Genomic DNA, 19,817 nt, shown 5'->3' with positions numbered 1-19,817 from the left:
CTTGGATACTGAATGAAATGGATGATGAAAATGGATTTTGATAAAATTGAGAAGTACTGGTAGTCAGCGCGTGGAGAAAGAACTACCCCGCATGCAATGTCGAACAGCAAAGAACCTTTATTATACGTAAAGAAAATGAATAATCTCAAGTATGTAGAGAAAACTTACTTCACCGTCCTCAAATTTCGCGTGTAGCATTTGTGGAATGCTTCAATTTTTTTTTTTTTTTGACATTGAGTCGGATATCTTACGAACCTTGTGTAGGCTCTTAGTTGTAGACGCCAAATGTTCCTTTAATCTGGTGCGATAAATCTGCATGACTTACACGAAAAAAGCTCATCATCATATGCTGTCATCATAGTTTTGAATATACGAAGGTTCTGAGAAACAAATGATGTGCTCGAAGCAGCATCAGATCAGAGCTTTTATTGATTGATTCATAGGGTTTGACATCCCAGAGTAACGTTGGGATCATGAGCGAAGCCATACCTGATGGTTATGGATTAGTTTAGACCATTTGAGTGTGCACTGTGCCCTAAGCACACGGGCATGTTTGCATTTCACCCCCATCGACATGCGATCGCTTCGGCTCATAACTGAATCTCGCATGCAACCTGATGCGACATGAACCTCCTGAGCAATGAGAAGCCGTAGCCACTGAGCTACTGCAGCAGGTGTCGAAGATTTTCGTTTGGACGTGTTGTGCTATTTCATGTATTGGAATGCGGGCGATTGAGAGTCGAAGCTTAACGTCAGTTTTGTGTTTCCCCCACTGTGTGGGATTACTGTGCTCCAGGTTCGGAGGCAAAGGTTTGGGGCCACGGATGTTGAGCAGCCAGCTACGCAGTGATGCCACATTGCACTTTCAAGTAATCGCATGTAAGAGATTCCCTTTTACATTATCTGTCCTGGTATGCTGATTGATTGTTCGGTATTTGACGTCCCAGAGTAGCACAGCAGTTACGAGAGATGCTACAGTAAAAGGCTTCGTATTAATTTTCACCACCTCCGGTTAATGTGCTGTCGAAGCTTGGCCAAATGTGAATCGATACCATATTTTTTTTTTTCACCCGTTGGAATGCAGTAGTTGCAGGGAGTGCTCAGCAGCAGAGTGGCAAGGCCACCAAATGTGCTCACAGTGTACAATTTACACGACTTTCAGGCGTACCATTAATGTTGAAGGCATCAGAGCACATTTTAAGGTAAACATTGTAATATGCCTAGACTGTACCTCTGCACAGCTGTGCTTTGTTGGGTAATGTAAAGGCAAGAACGGGTGCCATTACTTTAATTTTCAATGTATATTCAGTACTTCATCCATGAGAAAAAGTCACGTGGAAGTGTGCTTTTAGTACCATCATGCTTGTGGCACAAGTGCTGCTTTATAATGTGTACTATGTGCCCGTGTTTGTGGTTATGGGACTGCTTCCATGGTCTTCCTATCTGAGGCTCGCTAGGCTCAAACTCGACAGGAGTCTGTGCCACATTGCCCCCGATGTGTCAAGGGAGGGAGCTGATAAAAGCGTCCGTCTGAGGAGATGGAGAATCTGGCACTTATCGTGTGGCAGCTTGGGTGATCTCCAGCACCTCTGAGGGTAGGCAGGACTGTTAAGCGTCATGCTGGTTTGTTCTGGGCTGTAGTCACGATAAGAAACGCTGAACAACAGCCGAGGCTCCAAAGTTAAGTGGACAAGGTCATCCAATAACTGCCTTGCTTATGAAAATCCATGTGACTGTGACAAAATGCTACTCAGGAACCCATACTGAGTGTGCTAAAATAAAGAAAACTTTACATTTGGGAAGAAATTTGTCTTAATCTGTAGATTGTATTTGGGAACACTTCCTCTCCCGGGCAGCTACTAGACCATTCAGGGTAACCAGGAAGCCAGCATATGGCAACATGAGGCAGAAAGAACACATACTCCTAAACCATATAATTTTGCTGCCCCATTGTTTGCGAATTGGGGACATGTTCACCGCTAATAAACTTTGCAATTTCAGGGTTGTGCTGTATGGCTTGCTTGGACTCGTTTTTTCGAAACAGTGGAGTCTGTTTAGCCTTGTACATGGCAATTCATCCACATGTCATGCTTTCATACCTAACTTCTCATGCGTCACTCTCGTCCGAGGGATGCATCAGCTAGCTTGTGCAAAATCAGCTGCCGTGCCTGCATGCGAAATGTTTATTTCGCGCGCAAACTTATTTCTTGCGTGGCACAAGCTCGTGCAGCCGAGTCATTCGAATGTGCCAGCAAAGCTAGCCGGCAAGATAAACGTTTAGTTTTCATTGTAGTGCCCGTATTTCTTCACCAAAAACATTGCGTGCCCTTTAATTTTGTGACATTTTGCGATAGCCAAATTCACATAAATTAAGGGTGCTCAAAAAATAAAGGTTTTACAGTGGTTCAGTGCATTGGAAGTTAGAGAAAAATCGGTTATTCAAGCTAATTCTATGAATCTCCAAAGAGCTTAATTGACTAATTCAAACTACTAAATGTTTTGTATCGTTTTGGCTCAACCGTGCCATTTTTTTTTTTTTTTTTTTGAGATAGCACGCTCTTCAGTAGCCAGTCTTCCCATGTTGTTGCACTTAATAAACAACGAAAACACCATTTGATTTCTTCTCTATATGCACTGCCCCCAAATTGATTATCTTGAGTGAGGAATGTTGGGCCCCACTAGTTCACTGCTTGAGTGCTTTTAACAAAACAAGCTTGTTCCATCTCATTCGACAGGCATTTTAGTCCTCAACAGATAACATGACGGCTTAGTGGTTCAGTGCATCACGTTGAGCACCATTTCGTAATGGTGATGGCTCATCCAAGGATGGTCAGTAAGGTGTGGATTGGATTTACTAGGCAGTGCCAGAACACATGAGAAATTTCATTACCCATTGCTTCTAGCATCTGCAGTCTTGTATCACTTATCACAGCTTTGATTTTAATGGGTGTCTTGCAGTTGGCTGCTTACTAGACCCATGCCTTTGTTGCACCGAGTTCATTTAAGCAGAATGAACTTGGCTTTCTTTGTGGGTCAAAGCTTGTGTGAAGGATTTTCTGCTTGTGTGAGGTGAGGCGGCGATATTGCAGTACACCGGAAGTGGGGGTGCGACATTGTTGCAACCCAGGAGTCTTAAGAAGCCTTGAAAAACCTGATTACTTTGCTGCTGCGGTATGGGGCACAACAGCGCTTAATAAAAACACAAGGCTTATTATATATTTGCTACCTGACTTCTTTTTACTACAAAGATATTTTTCTTCCTTTTCTATGATGGGGTCGAAATGCGAAAACACCCGTGTACTTAGATTTAGGTGCACGTTAAAGAACCCCAGGTGGTCCAAATTTCCGGAGTCCCCCACTACGGCGTGCCTCATAATCAGATCGTGGTTTTGGCACGTAAAACCCCATGATTTAATTTTCCTTTTCTATGTCCCATTGGTTTCCATTACTTTCAGTGAGACGTTTGCGGGGGGGGGGGGGGTACTACTGCCTATTAATTAAGCTTTTGTCTGTTTATAGTGCTGCTAAGCTACTGTTCAGCTCCCAGCAGAGCAAGAAAAAGGACAGTTACGGTGTAATGTATGCTGAGGTTACGATGTTCAGGTGTATATTGAATAGTTAATTGGTATGTCTGCTTGCGCTCGGATATGCAAACCACATAGTGTTGTACGGTATCACTGTCTGCAGTCGCAAACTGCTCGAAAATTCGTCTGCTCAGATCCTGTGGTTCGCAAACTTTTGAGACTGATCGTAAACATGTTTGAGAACTTCGGCCTATTCCATGCTTAGCTGCGCTGCTCTGTACTCTGCTCTTATAAAGGTTGCCGCAATGATTTTTGTTCTTTATGTTTTCCTGCAAGGACATTTCACACAACCATACTTCCATACATTCTGGTTCGAACCAGGTATCGCCTCTCTATATGTAACATCTGCATTGTGAAGTAACTCTCGCCTGTGCTATTTATGCGTCGATATGCTTCAGCAGAAATTTCAGTCTGGAACAGATGACTCTCGCTAAACACCCAAGGACATGTACTAAAAGTACATGCTCAATCGTTTCCAGATTCTTTTCAACAGTACATGTATAACTAAAGATTGATGCATAACAGTGCAGATATAGATTACATGTGCACCTTTTTCAACGTTTTTGTGCTTGCTTATTGTTTTGTACAGCAATCAATGAATGTATTTTCTTTTTTTTTTTTCAAAATGCCCTGCAGTGCAGAGTGGTTGCAGGAAAGGACGAGGCACATTACACAAGAATGAATAAAGCCTTTATTTTAAAGAAGGGGACGGCTCCAAAACATACTCAATTGCACGTACTGTGTAAGAGAAGAGCAAGAAGTTTCACAGATGGCTCGATGCGGTGTAAATGCAAGGACAACACTCGTCCCGTTCACAAATCATCAATAAGTCTGAAAGAGAATGTGCTATCCGCAGATGGTGTCTTGCAGGCTAGACATTACATTCTGAAACACTGGTGCCATGAAATTGCCAAAGGAAATGTTATGCATTCCTCAAGGTGGCTCGTCTCTTCATTTGTTAGCTTTTTTCTAAGCAAAATGTTTGAGTTCCTTGCATACCATTGCCTGATAGCTGTCCTTATAGTATGTTTGTTTATTATAGACATGAGGAAAATATTGTGCCTCATCGAGATGCAGCTTTAGAAATCGTTCACACTGCATGCCACTGCTGTATGTACTGCTGAAAAACAGCTGCATAGACGGTGCCCTTTTGTCTTTTTTTTTTTTTTTGCCTAGGCACCTAGTATGTTTTATTTAACATTCAAGTGCACCTTCTGATGACAAGAAGCGTGATCTGTTCGTTGTTGAGACATCTGTGCTGTGCGGCTTGAGTACTATTGTCTGATAATTGTCATCATTCTCTGAACAGGAGAAATGCATGCAGTTCGGAAGGGAATTACAGTGGTAGTGATCATTGAATTAAACTTGCAGAAAGGGGAACAGTTTTGATTTCTCAGTGATTAGACAGCTTTGGAATATCACCAAGTTGTTACAGTATAAAAATAAAAAATAGCGTTGTTGCTGCTTTGCAGGTGCTGCATGCAGGCGGCATTCAATGTTTGCTTTGGGTGCGTGATAGTTTTGGTATTGCCTTGTGGCACCAGTTAATTTTGTTTGTTGTAAATTTAATTTCCACATATTGCTTACATCTTCAATGCGATTAAAAGCACACAGAACAGGTTAATCATTTTTATTTTTCCCTTTTATTGAGTTTGCAGTTTGTGGACTGCACAGCTGAAATCTGTCAAAAGAAATGTCTTAAACAGGAACAAAACCGTGCATTTCATGTGTTGTATACTTGGAGGACACCTAGTACCGTCAGGTATTTGTCGGATGTAAGTAATTACTGTTAAAAAAACAAGAGATGTGAACCAACAACATGAACACATACTGCCACTGAGAGCAATCACTAAGACATCTATATAAATAATTCAATGGCACAGGCCCAATCAGGAATGCCTCAAAATATATGCAAAACCTCATTCTTAAATGCAAGAGCATTTTTTGTCTACACTTACCTGCCGAGCTGGATCTGAGTTTCTGGTCTCTAGACAGTGCTAGGGCGTAATAGGTTGTGCCACAATGTTGTCCGATGTGTGCGCATTGTGTGTGTCTAAAAAAAACATTTCACGGTGGTGCTTCTGCAATGGTTCCCATGATGATGATGGTGTTTTTGGAGAGTCTTCAGTGAAATGCTCTCCCATTGATGTTCATCGATAGATGAGTTCTACCTTAAATTTTTCATCAGTGATACCACTTTTTAGGTGTTGCATTAGGTGTTGCAATTGTACACAGAGCAGTAGCACTCTAGATGTAGTGGGCTAAGACGACGCAGAAGCCAGCAACAATCCAAGGCAAGACTAAAAGAGAATGATAAAGTCATTATCGTTTTGGAAATAATGGCAGCATTGCCCACATACAGTTAAATCAACGCACTCAAAGGGTATATAGCAGGCCAACCAAACTTGCCTTTAGCACTTTGCACCTGAAAACATCATGGCACCTTTTGACGCAAGTTCAGCTAGATTATGACTAACTCGTGTAACATTTGTAAGTAGTGAAATGCGATGCGACTTTGATTTCGCGAAAGTCATAAATATTTAAATGATAAATTACTCGGACTGTTTGTTGGATTGGTTGTCAGTTGCGGAAGCTCGTAAATTGAAAGTGGCAGGTCATCTTTTGGAATAGCCGTAATGGTGATGCATAGGATGGATAACCGGTGGACCATTAGAGTTTCAGGATGGATACCAAGAGAAGGGAAGCACAGTCAAGGACGGCAGAAAACTCGGGGGGGGGGGGGGGGGGGTGATGAAGTTAGGAAATTTGCAGGCGCAAGTTGGAATCGAACAGCGCAGGACAGGGGTAATTGGCAGGGAGAGGCCTTCGTCCTGCAGCGGACATAAATATAGGCTTATGATGATTATGATGAATGGTATGGCACTTTTCGAAGTGATGTTAACCTGCTTCTGAAACAAAATGATGCATACCAGCTGATGTTTGCCAAAATTAATATGCAACCCCAGTGATGTGATTGCTCCAAAAAGCCAATCCTGCTACATCCTGCTACATTTTCCAAATCTGCTGCAAAAGGTGTTTTCTGTGATTTAAAAAAACAAACTAGTCTAACAAGCGACATCATTCATCACACGTCGTGTGGGCACATGGAGGAAGTAAAACGTGGGTGCAAATGTTGGGCCACCACGCGCTTGGAATGTGGGGGCTCTGGCCATTGCTGAAATGGCGCTTTGAGAGGTGAGAGCACGCAACTTTCAAATAAGACTTTATGGAAAAGCATTCTGCTGGCACGGCAAAGCGTTTTTGGTGATGTGAGTTTCGTGTGCTTTGGTCATGTGGATACATGACGGCTGAAAATTTTCTTAAATGGGGGCAACTTGTTGCACACGCGACTGAGCTTGTTTCTCTTCCTTGCACTGCTGCCATTTCGTGGTTTTCAGCTGGTGTGGCTTAGCGAGCGAGCATTGCACACTGCTAAAGCTCTTCCGTAGTCGAGTTCCGCAAATTTCCGTCTTAATGATGCGCTTCTGCTGTTCCTGCCATTTTAGCAAGCCCAGCCTGCTGCAAACTGGAAAGCTAAAGCAGAGATTAGAGAGGTTTGTGGTCATACTGTCATCATGATGCTGCAGTGGTTGTATTATCGTCATCCCAGCTTTATCTAATTTTCGTCACTTCATTGTCTTCATACAGTTGTCAACCCATTGCCAAAATGTCATCGTCATCACACCGTCGTCGTCGTTACTTTGTCATCATGCATGGGATTCGCATGTTTTAGCACCACAACTTTATGTTGAGCTGAATGATTCTTGGTAAAAATGTGCTCGTTTCCTGTTACGTTGGGCTTCCTCCTTGTGTAAGCTCTCTTGCTTCTCTCAAAGGCAATTTTTCCACTTGGAAATATGCATTTAGATGCCCCAAAAGGCTCGCTCTTCTGCTCCATAGCGCTTTTGGTTGATCCATGAAGCTGCTCCAAAATGGCCTTGGCCAATCATATCACTGCAACCCTAGCGGCCAAATGGCCGTTGTAATTAAAACTTAGGCGAAAATGCAAACGTCCAAAATTGTGTTCGTGGCAATAATGTTTGCGACGCGACTTGCACAGATTGAGTAAAATTTGAATAAACCATCGTTCGGCATCCCAAATATTGGTTGCCGTTTTACGGTGGCTTTACGGGGCCTGTGGCAGAACCTCGAATAAGCCCTAAAAATCAAGCTTACTCAAAATATTGATCAATTGATGAGCAAAGTTGAAGTATCGCGATATTGTAACGGTTTGCTTTTCGAATCGTTGCAAGACCGTACCCCTGGTTTGTACTGCTGCTGGTGCGTAATATATACAATGTACTAGGTGACTTTTACGTCTGAGACCGCTTATAAAACTGGGAAGGGGGCAAGTTGCCACGTGGATTTTTCTTTAATTTCGAAGGCTTTGTCGGGAAAAAGGACCACACAAGACCTACATTGCTATGTGTGCTGTTGTTGGTGATTTCTTGACGTATTCCACAACCTTTGCCTTAACACTTATTACCTTACAAGTAAGGTAATAAATGTTAAATAATTAAACTTACGCATTAGTTGCTTGTTCACAGTGAAAAGAAAACTCTACTAGCATTAACAGAAGCTTAACAGCACAGCGTGTTGTGGGTTTCTGTTGTCCCGGACTTGATTTTTTGATGTAGTTATTACAGTCCTTTCTTGCCACCGTGTTGGCCTGAGTTGACATTTTTTCACTTATGTTAATGTCGGACGTCATTGTGAAAACTTGGGGAGGTTGTTTCATCACAATTGACACTCTGTGGTATGAGTGTGGGCTAGAGCTATACAGCTATCTTTGTAAATGTAACTTAATTTGCTCTGCTCATTATTTTATTCTATCTTGGTCTGCTAAAGAGTTCTCCGAAAGCTGGCAATGGTACCGCCGGCTTCCTTGGGGGCAAGCTTGTGTATTCTGGCATGATGGTGTAGCTGTGTTTGCAGTGAGCAGCGCTGGATGCCATCAAAGCCACATTAAATGTTAAAACGCTGACTTATTGCTGTTCGTAAGGTCTTGAGATATGTAGTTTTCTTTTTTATTATTTGGAGCCTGGGGGTCTTGCCTGCATAAAACATGTAAAGTCCCTCATTATTGTTATGTTGGAAACCTATCAATTTCTTTTTAAATGCCCTAAAGGACCCAGGGGCATTATTAACTAGCAGAGGCCCTGAGGGCACTGTATGTGATATTTCAGGAAGGGATGGTTGCACCAAAAACAACAAATGTCATAAAAGCAAACATGCATGAAAGAAAGGAGATTTGCACATACAAAGGTTTTTGTCTCATAAGCAGCAGTAGCAAGATCAAGTGGAAAAACAAAATGCTGAAGGTTTTGTAAACACACACGGCAAAGTGCAAGCAATTTCAAATTGTCAAAGATATGCGAGTAGCTCTCTGTCAAAAGTTCAGGAATCCAAAAGGGCGTTTCGAGGCATTCGCTTATGAGGCAAGGAGGGAGATATCTCCGACATTTCAATGGTCGTGGAAAAATGAGTTCGTGTTTGTGAGGACGATGGCTGCATGAGGATGTGTGGTTTGCTGGGAGGATGCGATCTGAAATAATCATGTTTTAGTTTGACTTCAGTATTGTGGAGATTCGCTCAAGCTCAGGTTTGTTGCCAGGTGGATCGAAAGTATTCAGCTAGACACGTGACGTTGGCTTTCTTGCAATGCAATAATTTGTTACGGTGATTCGCTGCTCAACTCTATGTCACGGGTTCGACCCCTGCAACGGGGGCCACCTATCAATGGGTGCAAAATGCAGGAATGCTCTGTACTTATTAAAGATTTAGTTGCACATTAAAGAACCCCACGTTGTCGAAATTAATTCAAGGTCTCCCCCACTACGGCTTGCCTCATATCAGATCTTAGTTTTGGCATGTGAAATTAGGGGTGTGCGAATATTCGAAATTTTTGAAAAACGAATGAAAAAGTGTCCTGTTCAATTCGGTCTTCGAATTGAATAGTGACTATTCATAAATGCGAATGCTTTTCTAATATTTCGAAACATCAACTGCACCCAAATAAATATAAAATTGGAGCAAAAGTACAGTAAATAGTCACCCCCGCGATCATAGTATAGACATAAAACAGGAGAACCTGCGCAGTGGAGCAAGCTACATGACTTAGGTAACCATACTTTACAGGCTGTACAGTGATCATTCTCACTCTCTCAAGAGTCCTGTGCACGAGAAGAAACTACTTGTTTGCTGCTAATGCTCCATTTGGCTTTAATAAACAATGTTTCATAACGTACTATGTAATGACAGAATCTTGCTAATTTTAAGAATACTGGGATGTGACCATTGTTTTATACTAGTTGCGGTAACGGCTGTTCACTATTCGAAAACTATTCGTAAAGTATTCGATTTGATTCAATACGCTTGTGGCACTGTTTGATTCATGTTCGATTCGGCCTCAAAAATCGCTATTCGCACACCCCTACGTGACATCCCAGGATTGAACCTTAATTTTTTTTTTATAATGGTGCGATTGATTTTCGACTTTGATGCATTAAGCATTGAAAATGCAATCGTCGTTGCTGCTTTCTTATTTTCTTTTTTTTGGGCATCCGTCTTTCGTGCGTAGATTTGCGCTAAACGAACGAAGTAAACTTCCCGAAGGGGCCCGTATAAATAGTTCTCCTTTGGTTAACGGGTTGTTGCATGCTGCGAATTCGAAGACGGCCCCTCTTTCGGAGCAACAACAAAAGGGGGCGACCCACCGTAGAAACGCCACGTGTGTTGTCCTCTGCGCACTGGCACCACCCACGCGGTGCCTTCTCGTCTGATTGTCTTTCTTTGTCGGGGTGCGAAAAAGGGCACCCACGAAGGAAACGGGTCAGCATCGCCCCTTCGGGGTCAGCAGCAGTGTCGTGGAGGCCTCTGCGCGTGCTCGTGTGGGGAGCTCGCGTTGTGCGTTGCACGGCGAAAGTTGAGACCGATTAGATACGCCCGACTGCTTCCACGAGCCTCTGCTGCTCGGCGGGTCAGTCGGCGCCGTGCGCAGGATTTCCCTCTTTCTTTGCTTTGGTCAAGCGTGTGTGTGCATTGTAGCGTGCCCGTGGATGTCGCACGATGTTGTAGCGTGCACTGCGCGCCGCAGTTGGCGCGGTCCGGGTGGTGCGTCTCGTCGCGCGACTGAGAGAGAAAACGCGTGCTCGGTTAGATTGCGGTAGCGCACAGCGTCGGCGCCGCGGTCGTGGCTGGCCGAGCCGATAGATAATCTGTGCCTCGTGTCTCTGTAATCGCGGGATGTTTCGGTAGGGGCGGCCGCGCTTAGAATTTCTGCGCTATCTGCACTGCCGATATACGTCGCGAACGGCGACGCGCTCGCGATCCTTCGGTGCTTCGATCGGATTGCCTGCGGCTGAAATGCAGCGAAACTTCGCTTATATAACTAAAAAATAATTCGATTTTTACGTGATTCAAACGACCATCTGATTGTGAGGCACCCCGTAGTTGGGGACTACGGGTGAGTTGTGGCCACCCGCGGGGTTCTTTAACGCGCGCCCGCATCTAGCGTTTCTTTGCATTTCGCCCCTATCGAACTCTAGCTCAACAGCGCAACTACAGATGTACTAGGATTCTAGTACACTAGCGCAATGCCATAGCCACTGGCCTACCGCGGCTGCTGGTTTCGCTTATAGGCTGAATTGGCTATAAATTAATAGTATGCAGTATTATCGAAGTAACCGTCGCGCAGCTGCAAGCCTGGTAATCGTCTATTTTTCTTTTATTAACAACCTTCGTACAACGCTCTAGCAGACGATGCGCGAACCTGCTGGTCAACGGATGTGACGCAGATTCCAGCACGTAGCCTCGTAAATTTAAAACACGCCCCGGACGCCGGCACCGGATCACGCAGGCCATGGTCAGGCGCCGTGCGGTTTCGACGGTTCTGGCAAGAAAGTTTTGGTATATATATATATATATATATATATATATATATATATATATATATATAATAAGAAGAAGCAACTGCGAGCTTTTTGTAATGCACCCACTGGTATTTCACAGGTAAACATTTGCGCGGAGGCTATACTTAATACCTACACTACCCGCAACTATAGGCATCTCACGCGGTCCGAAATATCGTTGTATAGTTAGCCTTCAAAGGAACTGCACGTGCTGAAATGATTTTAACCGCGCAATGTGGCCGCGTCTGCCTCCCCCCCACTCCCGTTCGCGAACGCGCGCAGCTCGCTTCGGAAAATTCTCCCGGATGCGGCGGATGTTTGTTGCGTCGTGCGTCTGGAGCCGAGAACGCGAAGCCGGGGACGCGAGATACAGCCTCCAGTTGTTCCCGTGTCTTGCGATTGTGGCTGAAGGGCGGCGCCTGGCGTGAAGGTTTTAGGCGAGCCTCGGTGACGCACGACGAAGCTCTTAAGGGAAGTGTATATGCTGCGAAAAGCTTTTCCGCATGCTCCGAAAATTGCGGCACGTCTGCATGCAGTATCGATCATTCGTTGGTAGCACGTTTGCTAACGTCGCCGAGCGCAATCGCCAAGTCACGTGGTATTTTTTTTTTCCGTATCTCGGGCGCTTTCTTTGCAGCCAGGAAAAGTTAAGACCACAGCAGGGTATCTCAGCGGAAATGAGTTCTTTGAGTATCACTCCACAGAGGGCTCTACAACTTTTCCGTTGAATAAAAATAATTCGAGTTGCTCGAGAGGACAGTGGTGGCAATCTCGTAGCCCACAAGCGTATTTTTTTTTCTAAGCTGGGGGCAAGTTAGCCGACACACTGCATATCCTGTACGCCGATGCTCGCGCTACTCGCAAGCGGCGCCGATTCCTCCGACGATGACGTCACGCGAGAGAGAAGTTCACCTATCTACTCCTTTCGCCTATTTCCATCGGTCCGCCGTGCGCTGTCGTCAGCGACGTGTGACGAATCGTCGCAGAGTTACGAGCGGTTGCCGTCTTTCCTCGTATCCACCTTTCGTACGCAGACGAGCCCGTGTGAACGAGCAAAGAAAGAAAGAGAAAATAAGCGTGTGACAGAAAGCGAGCGGCGCATTCCGTGTCGGCCGGACGCGGGTCAACAGCTGTGTGCGATGACGGTCAGGTCGCGCTGCGAGACGCGCGCACTCCACCACCCAGAGCTGCTGCTGCTCTGTGCGCTCTCGGCATTCCGGCCTTGTCGCCGCCGTTCGCGGAGCCTATGCGGGCCGTTCTTCGGCTCATGGCCTCTCTGCAGTTTCCTATACAGGGCTTTCTATAACTTTACAAAAGGACTGGGCGCTTGCTTCTCGCTTCCCGCCCTTGCGTGCGCGAGCCGCGATTGCCGGCTCACCGTCGCATGCTTTCACTCGCGCATACAGCGCGCGGCGACGATGTTATCGCCCTGGACTTTATACAGAACTTTACGGCGACGGCGACGGCAGAAATGCGCCTGGAGTGCGCGTATAATTGTCACCGCAGTAAAACGAAATCGTGCTACTCGATGGCGCTTGTGCCTGCGGGAGATGCAAGTGTCGCGGCCCAGTCAGCACGGGACTGCTGTGCTGGACGTTGTCAAAGTCCGCCAATAATGTCGGTAGCCTGCAATGGCGTCATTTTCAGCCAATCGGAGAGGCCGTAGCAGCCTCGCGGGCCAATCGGAACTGACAACATGGCGAATTCGACAGTAATGGCGGATTTTGACGATGTCGATAATAGTACCCTCTGTACATTTTGTAAACTTCGTCCATCTGGCTTCAAATGACTTTCCGAATGGATCGTTTTCAACAAAACATCGCGTGATAAATGGAGCGCGTCGCAGTGATTATGCACGTCTGCACAAACTTGTCTCCTTTAATGCGTTGAGAAAAATGTGATTTCTTGGAAATTTAGGACTACATATAGAGCGTAGTGGGTGGTGTCCCAATCCACGCTCCGGTGACGGCTCCCTGTGGGTGACAGAAACCCATGGCTGCATGCTCCGGCAGCAATTTTAGGGGCCAGAAACACGTCGTGGACTCACTTCACGTTTTGAACGCAATTCCTAACTAACACTGCGAGAACGTCCGAAGCCGAAGAATAGACCCATTCATGTACTGCTGCCCATCGCTCCGCTTATAACTAAACGTGATGATGGTGGTTATATGTATCGGTATCGCGGGGCGTCGAAAAATGGTCTGCTTGATTTAATCAGATTTTACTAGACTGCGTGGCGAAGTGGTGTGCATGTTGCCTGCCTCAGGGTCACAGCTGTTTGACCCGGCCCATTCGCATTTGTCAGCTCCACGAATGTTTCGGCGCAACGCATATACCGAGTCACGTGTCATAGAAGTGTCGGCACGGCATGAGTGTCCGGAGTCCCGGTAGTGTCCCGGTTCTGTGAGCAGCACGCAGCTCTAAGGTGAACGCAGGTGCGACTTTAACGCCAGCTCCTAAACAAGTCGTGAATATCAGAAGAGGCCACCGTTATGCCAGAGAGAGGTCATGATGCCGTGCAACCCGAATCGTCTTGCTTCCAACAGAACCTGGCGTCGAGTTCGGGAGCTCGCCTAGCTGCTCCGCTTTTCGAGGGACACTAAAATGGAACGTTTGGCCAAGCGAATTGGTCAATTACGCTTCTGTAGTGGCATTGCTAAACAGTATACCCACGATGACAGCGTCTACTCTGGTGTGCACCTGCATTTATTGGTATCTTACCGTGCATTCTAGTAAAACTGATGATCGAAATTAGCAAGTTTCGAGAACTTTTTTAAACATTTTCTTGCTGCACATCGGCTCAGGAACGAAAAATCACATTTATTTGAAAATCTGGGACGTTGTCACACTGACGAACCGGGGCTGGTGTTGTGGTGCGAAATACAATAAATTGAAGAAGCTCAGTCTTCATTTTCCCTCTCGGTAGTTATTATTTTACTGGAAGGAAATCAACAGAAATGGAGCTCTGAAAGAGCACATTGTAAACTTGCCTTAACGTTTCGCTTTATTCGGTTCAGTACAGCACGCTTTCCACACTCGTTGTTCCGATTGTCCGGCGCGCAGCCAGGTTTATCCGATGAAGATCGGTACTGGGGTCTTGCCTCTTGTACGCAAACGGAAGCTCGTTTTTTTTGTTTTTTTTTCCCCTCAGATTGCTATAGGGTCGGTCCGTTCCCACCGCGATTAGGAGCAAGAAAAAAGCCCCCTCGGCCACCACCGACAGCCGGCCACAAAGTCCGGGTGTGGGGAGCGGTATACAAGCTCCGACAGGGAGGCCATCGACGTGGTTTTTATCTCTCCACCCGGCGGTCTCGCCGTATGCCCCGTGGACATTGCGTCATCCTGATGTCGTGGCGAGGGTGTCCGCTGCTTCTCGGTGGTTGTGTACAGGAGCAGCAGCAGAGAGTGCGCCCCTAAACACCCAGGAGCGCTGGAAACTATATTGTGAATAGCCCCTTCCTGTTCGTGTTGTTCTTTGTCCCTTATTACGAACCGCCGCGGTTGCTTAGTGGCTGCGGTGTGTCGGGCTGCTAAGCGCGAGGTCGCGGGACCGAATCCCAGCCACGGCGGCGGCCGCATTTCGATGGGTGCGAAATGCAAAAACACCCGTGTACCTAGATTTAGGTGCACGTTAACGAACCCCAGGTGGTCCACATTATTCGGGAGTCCCCCGCTACGGCGTGCCTCATAATCAGATCGTGGTTTCGGCACGCAAAACCCCATAATTCAATTAGTCCCTTATTATGTCCACTTTCCTTACCCCATTGCGCAACGTTATGCTGGCCGACGTTCATGTGTCAGCCGACAGCAATATCGGCAGTTACGGTGCGGCCAGCCGGGTTCTTTCCTGTAACAACCACAGGCAGTCGCTCAGGAGGTTATCGTTTTACAGCGACTAGTTGTGTCGGGTTTTTCGTGGCGTGGGGCTCACCCAAAAACAGGCAGCTGAAAAAGGGGTTTGAGTTTCCGCGTAACAGAATTATGTCTTCTCGTATATATTCGAATTACAATCCGATGCTATCGTGTCTGTAGGTTGTGTGCAAGTCGTACTTTACGCATTTTCTGACGCAATTTACTTTTAAACGATAATTTAGTTCAACAAGGCACTTGCGCTGGGCGGACGGCCTAGAAGAACGAGGATGTATGCCGCACTTCCGCACACGTGCGGGCGCGCGTGACGTAGGTCGCTTGTGTGACGTCGTCTGACGTCAGTTTGAGTGGTGATACTTGTCTGACGTTCCGCACCAGCTTCGCTGTACATCCACATTCACAGGGTGGAATGGAGGCGGACTTGCTTTTTTTCTTCTTCTTTCATGCAACCTTTACTTCCTCGTCTGTATTGGTTACCGGAATCGCGTATACGGCTGTAGCAAAGCCGGTATCTTGTGACGCCTCGTCCAACTACAATGCGGTTGAAAAACTTCTCGTGCGGTCTTGAGGTGTTCTCGTTTAAGGAAAGTCAAGAAAGTATACTGCACCTTAATGATTATGTATTCACCTGTGTATTAGTTTTGCGTGATCTCTCGTTAATATCTGCATTTCATGATGGCGCTACCAGCATTGTTTCTCCAGTACACATCTCGGGTAACCCGGCCGGTAACTCTTCCATGGGCGCGAACTGCGGGAAAGCTCCGAGGTGGTCGAAATTATTCGGGAGTCCCCCACTACGGAATGCCTCGTAATCAGATCGTGGTTTCGGACACCCAAAGCCCCTCAGTTTAACTTATTATTTAATGTTTAGCAATATCCCCTTTTCGTATCCCATCGCTTCCGAGGCGCAGTGCCTCTCGGGAGAATAGGCAGCACTGCCTTGTTTCGCGACTGTCGTATAGTTGAACGATTACATCGCGTCTGTCGTCGACTGCTCCAAAAGCGCGTTGGCCTGTTCGCTGCTTCTGTGCAGCGTTTCCCACTCCGTTTGGTCGTCCCGGAGGTATTCACATTGACATGCTGTCGACGCGCTTTCCTTTTATGTTCATCCCCGGCCTTCCCATATAGCGTCTCGTGTGTGGTAAACAACAGCGCGGTGTGTGCCTGGTTCTTCTGTGAGAGCGACCCTGTGTTGTGCACGCGTCGATTTGCAGGCACCGAATGCGCGGCGCCACGTGTTTGGGCAGCGGGTGCGTCTGGCACGCTGCTTTTGAAGGAAAACTGGCAGTTCTTGTTTTTTTTTTTTTTTTTTTTTTTTTGCTGGCTGTGTGACTTGGTGTACAAGAGATTTCGTGCGCATGTCGGTGACTGTGCTTCTATAGAAAGAGATAAAGAAAGAGAAAACCTTTAGGGGCCATCAATACAGCCGATAAGGTACACACGAGATGGCATGTGACAGACATTTCTGGAGTTCTATCCACATCGCGGCGCACAAGGAGCGCGCAACATTAAAAGCGGTCTGACGGAGAGCTCACTTCCGTGCGCAGCTGCTGCGAACGCTAAACTAAACCCGTCACCGATGGGACGTGATGCAGGTAAATGCGCGCGTCCCAGTTTAGTACGCAAAACGAGCGAGTCACGTGTCGTCTCGGTTCGACGCTCCGCGACCTTTAATTTTATTGCGGAACTCTCGTGTTTGATGGAGAATCGCAGGGCGTCAGTCCGCGGTGGCGCTGACGTCACCTCGTCTTCGAGCAAAGTGTTAGTATATACCATCGCTTGCTGCACGTGCTGACGGCAGCTGGGAGAACCGCGCATATATGAGGAATGCGAGCGCGCCGGCGCATTCCCACTTGTGTGGCGTCACGGTGTTTTTGTCACCGTCGCCACGGGGCGCCCTCGCTGTCGGTCGCGATAATATAGGCGCCTGCGCGTTGTTTGTGAAGCCCGAGCGTCTCTTGGGAACCAGCGCCGCCGGAGCTTCTTCGTCGTAACGGAGAAAGAACGCTGCATGATCGCCCTTGCTGCTCTATCATTGAACAGTGGTTACACCGACGGGACGGGGGTTGTAACACTCTCTCCCCCCCCCCCCTCTCTTCAAAGAATAGCCGCGTTTACATGAATGCGGCAGTAGCACATAGCATTTTTGCTAGCGCTGCGCGACATCGATTACATGGGGGGGCACATCCTCCTCCGCGTCAAACAAACAAGCCGGAACCTTTGGTTTGGTTTCCGCCGGTGAGCGGAGTACATGGCGACAGCCGTCTCTCGCTTGACCTCTCTTCCTCAATGCGACACGCCAGCGTTTGAAATGTACACCTTCTTTCGTCGCATTAGTGCGATTCGCTTTCCTAACGCGTCGACGCCGTTCCCATAAATGGTATGCGCTGGAAAAGCCGTGCGACGCGCGCCTCTTTTCTCGCGCTTTTGGACGCCGTGTTATTCGACTGCACCATCTCCGGGACCGGCCCACTTTTCCCAGTCAGTGCTTTCCTCGCAGCAGCTTGCGCTGCGCAGCCTACTGTGCGACGTTGTACCAACTCCGGCCAAGCTATTCGCGGTTTAACATTTCTTCGCTCGAGTGCGAATGCCATCTCTTGTTTTTAAGATCGTATAGCGCTCAGTTGCTGATGACGTCACAATCCGCGTTTCTCTCGCTTACGCTCGTCCACTGCACCCACGTCGAACCGAACAATCGTCGTGTCGCAAGCTCCCGTCGAACGGCCGGCATTGGAAATCGTGCCTCTGCTGACGCACGATGGCCTTTTTACGTGCTCGCCGTGCTGTCGTGACGTCACGCACGCTCCCGACCTCACAGACACAACTGCTCAATTTGCACAAACACTGTGGTTCACTTGGTGACGGTTTTCAGAACCCCAAATAATTCTGGGTATATGTGTACATCCATTTTATGACATTTTCTGGCGGTTCAAAGCACCGCTTCAGCTCGCGCATGCGCGTTATGATTTCCGGAAACGGGACAGCGCGGGAATACCTCACGTCTCGTTCACATCGACATTCGAAACTCCCGAGCAACGAATCGAATAGTGTCTTTTTCGATTCGGTCGTCGAATCGAATAGTCACTATTCGTAAATACGAACAGTTTTCGAATATTTCAGGAACGTCAACTGCGCCCAAATAAACGTAGAATTGGAGCAAAAGTACGGTAAACTTTCACCGCCGCGGGCATAGCATAGACATTAAACACGAGAACTTCCGTATTGGAGCAGCCTACGTCCATAGGTAGCCATACTTTACAGGCTGCACAGCGATCATTCGCGCTCTCTGAAAAGCCCTGTGCATGCGAAGAAACTACTTGTTCGCTCCTAATGCTTCATTTGTGCTTTTAATAGACAGCGCTTCATAACCTACTCTGCAATGACAGAAACTTGCCAACTTTAATATTACTTTAATATAAAGTATTCAATTCGATTCGGTTCTAACACTATTCGATTCTTATTTGATTCGGCCTCAAAAAATCACTATTCGCACAACCCTACCGAACACCGTATGCGCGCATGCCATGCACGCAGCTGCTCCAGTAAGCGCACCGGCGGCACCGCGGGCGTTGTCATACACTGAGGCGTACACTGCAATATTCTGCCGCATTCTTTGTTCTATAGACGCAGTGCTGCGCGCGCGTTGAATGACTGACTGACTGTGTGGTTTGAGCGTGCCGAAGCTTTAATTGATCTCTACATTTATTCGACCACCACGGGAGTTGTGACATGCGCTCAGCCCCCGTCGGAATGCGTCCTCCGTGTCCGGATGTTGGACCCGCGACCTCGGGGCGACGATTTGATGTGAGGGGGGACTTGCAGCCGTACAAACGCAGTCGGCTGGCTCACAGCAGTTGCGAGTGGAGATCGCTGGGGGGGACAGCATTTGTACTTATAGGCTGCTGCGGCTGATCCTCTTTATGCCTTTCACGAGTGTGCCGACGCGATATTTCTATTGATAGGCAACGTCGTTAAGGGATCGGAGAACTCGTGATAGTTTTCTTTCAGAAACGATTAGGAAATAAAGGTAGCCTGCGGTTTTAATAGCGAGCATTACAAATAGGAAACCCACATTTGGGGGAGGCTATCGGCCAAGCGCACAAAAAGCGTACGAAGGAGCTTTGGTTTTTGGCGACGCAAAGACGCTTGGGGACGCTAGTCCTAGAGCTACGCGTAACAGTTTGCGGTGCGCTACTCCTGAGAAAAAGCGGAATAATTACGCTGACTGACCTGCATTTTCAGTCTCTACCAGTCTCGCACGACTCTTTGTGCAGTATGTCGCGCAGGTTGGTGAGGAGACGCTCTTCTTCTCTTGGAGGCCAGAAGCCTCTTGTTTCCAGTACAAAAACGCTTGCAATACCAAGTGCTCTTCATTATGCTTCATTATGGGGTTCGCTCTGCGTGCGGCTAGGACTGCAGGCGCGAGCTCCGGCTCTAGCCGCACTCCCTCGTT

General features: G+C 47.1%; 1 protein-coding gene across 3 annotated transcripts in view; it reads left to right on the top strand.

The window, feature by feature from the left end:
- Positions 1–19,817, top strand: part of LOC119461752 (serine/threonine-protein kinase LATS1-like) — an 84,265-nt gene that overhangs the window by 11,069 nt on the left and 53,379 nt on the right. For 2 of the 3 annotated variants that reach the window (XM_049672114.1, XM_037723126.2), the window contains exon 2: positions 797–879. The exons of the other annotated variant lie outside the window; for it this stretch is intronic. The gene's annotated coding sequence lies outside the window, so the exon portion shown is untranslated. The remainder of the gene's footprint in view (positions 1–796; positions 880–19,817) is intronic. 3 annotated transcript variants of the gene reach the window in all.

The sequence above is a fragment of the Dermacentor silvarum genome, chromosome 8, assembly GCF_013339745.2.
Source record: "Dermacentor silvarum isolate Dsil-2018 chromosome 8, BIME_Dsil_1.4, whole genome shotgun sequence".
NCBI classification, from domain to species: Eukaryota; Metazoa; Arthropoda; class Arachnida; order Ixodida; family Ixodidae; genus Dermacentor; species Dermacentor silvarum.
This window is presented reverse-complemented; position numbering and strand designations above follow the sequence as displayed.